This window comes from Amphimedon queenslandica, unplaced genomic scaffold (assembly GCF_000090795.2).
Source record: "Amphimedon queenslandica unplaced genomic scaffold, v1.1 AMPQUscaffold_13191, whole genome shotgun sequence".
Classification (NCBI taxonomy): Eukaryota; Metazoa; Porifera; class Demospongiae; order Haplosclerida; family Niphatidae; genus Amphimedon; species Amphimedon queenslandica.
Window position 1 is genome coordinate 9,745 of NW_003546573.1, and position 3,419 is coordinate 13,163.

The following is a 3,419-nucleotide window of genomic DNA, read 5'->3' on the forward strand; positions in this document are numbered from 1 at the left end:
ATGATTATGCTATCTAATGAGCAGGTCACAAAGGGTTGTACAACTACATTTCAGGAACATTTCAGTATGTTCTACAATACTATTACGAAATATTTCCTGTACTCATTGGGTGCAATTTTGGATAAATGGGTGTGGTCTTATGTTGCATAGTTTGGGTGGGGCTGGTATTTGGCAAGAATGGCATCTAAAAGTGAGGGCCACTATTCTCTTCTCTTTGTATCTCTGTCATTCATTCTTTGTCTCTCTTACTCTCTCACTTACTTTACTTCTCTGTATTCTGTCCTTATTCTAACTCATCACTATATTACTGTTACTCGATCTGTTACTGGTATACACCTCTTGTTCTCTATAGACTATCAACCAGTGGAGAGAAGTAGTCATTCCACAGTAAAGGTAGGAGACTACCTATATATGTGGGGTGGGTTTGGGTTTGCAGTACACTATGATGTGATGGAGGTGTATCACTTAGCAACTGGTGCTTGGGCAGTGGCGTATCCAAGGTAGGGCATGGTAGGGCATTTGCCCTACCAACTGCTCCTGAATCAAAATTAATATTGCCTTCTAATTTACTGTAGTTAAAAATTTAAGATATCTCCAATCTTGATCAAGGCCAGAGAACACAATAAATAAAGAAAACACTCAAAAAGAACTTTAGAGAAGAAAAGAGCAAGCCGAGCTAGTCCGATATAGTCGACTTCATCATCATTATTGTGGGCGTAGACGTACTTTAATTAAAGACACGCCCATTGTGAATATTAATTAACCACAAAAATTTTTTCGGCGCGCTTCGCGCGCCATTTTTGCCCCACCATCATCTACAGTCTAGATACGCCACTGTGCTTGGGAACAGAAACCTACTACTGGTACCCCACCACCAGGTACCAGTGGGTATTCATCTGTCGCTATTGGGAAGGACATATATTTTTTTGGTGGACTTGGTGGTGGTTATCAAAACAGCTTACATTGTTTCAATGTGGATTCATTCAAGTGGAGGGAACTCTCTCCTTCTAGTTCTGATCATGGTCCAATGAAGAAGGGCTACTGTGGAATCGTGTTAGCTCATTTTGACAGTGAAGACTACCTTGTAATAATCGGAGGACTGGGATCATCTTCTATCAATACTCCAAAGCAATCTGATGCTCAGTATTCAGCTCATGGTGGTTGTAATGAGATTGATTATTATAGGATTTCATCAGGTCAGTAATCCTCATCATTGATACACAATAGTTGATGAGTATTTCAAATTGAATAGTTTATATTAATGTACATAAAACAGATTGTTAATAATTAATTGTGTTTGTTAGTGTGTCTCTGTGTGCATGTCATGTGTTTGTGTGTGATGGTGACGTTGTGTGATGTTTGTATAAGCTAATGTGACATGAGTGTGTGTGTGTGTGTGTATCATGTGATAGTGATGTGTGTCTATGCATGATGTGTGTGTATAAATGATAATGTGCACACATATACACATACATATGTATGATGAATGTGTATAATTTATGTGTGTGTATGTGGTAAGTAAGTGTACATGAATGTTTGTACATTATTATTAGATCAATGGATATCTCCTGTTGTTACTGGAGACAGACCACCTCCTATTAGTTCCTTCACTCTAACACCAGTTACTAATAACACTGCAGTAATGTTCGGAGGCAATACTGATAATGGAGAGAGTAGTAAACTGTATATGATAAGTTTCACTAAGACATCAGTGGTGAGTTAATACTGTAGGATGGGTTTAATGAGATTGTTTTGATATTGCAAATTGTCAATTTTAATTAAATTGCAATTGAAAGAATTATATTTTGTGAAAACTGAATTGATGTGGCTTGATATGTACATTCAAATTGCAGTCAACAAAATGTAATGTTGATTATTTTGCCACTATCACCATCTTTTAAATGCACTATCTAATGTAAAAAATTAACTATTTTTATACATTGATTTTAATATTGTCTCAGGATATATTAGAAGTACCTAATCCTGGAGGATCAGTACAATGGCCTAAGGGAAGATGGGGTCATTCCAGTGTACTGATTACTACTAGTTCAGGACCACACTTACTAGTGGTGGGTGGACGTTATGCCTATGATGTATGGCTACTGGACATTAACAAAAGAAAATGGAAAGAACTGGTAAGTATTATATTATGATGCTTGATAATGAAACATAGTGATTACTGTATTTCATTGAACAAGGGCCTAGGCATTTATTGCTTAACAGAGGCAAAAATCTCGAAAAAAATTTAAAAATTTCTAAAAAACCAGGCTCAAACCCGCGACTCAGTAGGACCACTCTAAGCACAAGGGCACATAATGCTGGGTCAAATATGCATATCTATAGTGGTAATATATTAGCAAGAGTAAATAATACCTACAGTATTTATTTTTTAGAGTACTATTTAGTCTTGATATTAGTGATAGGGACTTACTTGAGTAAGGCCCCTATTTGAGGAAATACAGTAACTGAATTTGTAACTCATGAGGTTTGTAATGTACATGTCCATATTATGATGCTCAGTGAAAACTACTGATGAATAATGCTGGTAGTCAGTATGTGTGTGTGTGTGTCTGTTTTTAGTGTGAATGTGTGTTTGTGTCTTTTTGTGTTTTGTGTTTGTTTCTTTACCTAAATATGTGTGAATATACATGTGTCTGTGTGTGTGTGTGTAAAGATGGATTCACAATTGATAGAGTGTCAATGTTGGAATTAAAATAAATTGTATTTTATATACATTGTGTACATTGTGTATGTACATACATGTATTTGTGTGTATGTGTGCATATGTTTTAATATGTGTATGTGTGTACTAACACGTACATCATGTGTACATGTAACATGTACATGTGTGTGTATGTGTGTGAGCAATTATGCATGCTTTACATGTAGCTTTATATGTCTATGCATGTATAGATGTACATGTATGTGTGTTAGTGTGTCATTAGTATGTGTATGTGTATGTGTGTACATGCAGACACTTAGTAAGTTCTTAATTGAGGACTCACATGATATAATAACATACTCAGTTGTGTATACTTGTCTATTATATTGTGTATTATTAATTTCTTATGTCATCTTTGTGTTACATAAAACACACTGTGCAGACTATAAAACTGTGAGTTAGTTATTGTGTTTATTAACCAGATATCAGATCAATTAATATGTCATACACAAATTAATTATTATCATTTTAATTTTATAGATTAATCTACCAGTCAATGTACCTGAGAGATTCTGGCATTCTCTCTCAGTGTGGAGTGTGACCCCAACTACTAACTGGATAATTGAGTTTGGAGGAAGAAGAAATAATTACACATCATACACTGATACAGCAGCTATTGAACTCAGTACGTACATGTATAGACAGTAGTAGATACAATGTGTAATGAATATGTAATGATAATTAGTAATGATAATAT

The 3,419-nt window shown here is 35.1% G+C and overlaps 1 long non-coding RNA gene across 1 annotated transcript; it reads left to right on the forward strand.

Annotated features, from left to right (window-relative positions):
- The first annotated feature begins 151 nt into the window (after positions 1–151).
- LOC109584618 (uncharacterized) lies at positions 152–1,998 on the forward strand. The gene is made up of 5 exons (XR_002186085.1): positions 152–190; positions 353–500; positions 576–1,196; positions 1,554–1,714; positions 1,962–1,998. It is a non-coding gene; the product is annotated as an uncharacterized LOC109584618 (long non-coding RNA).
- Positions 1,999–3,419: the final 1,421 nt, after the last annotated feature.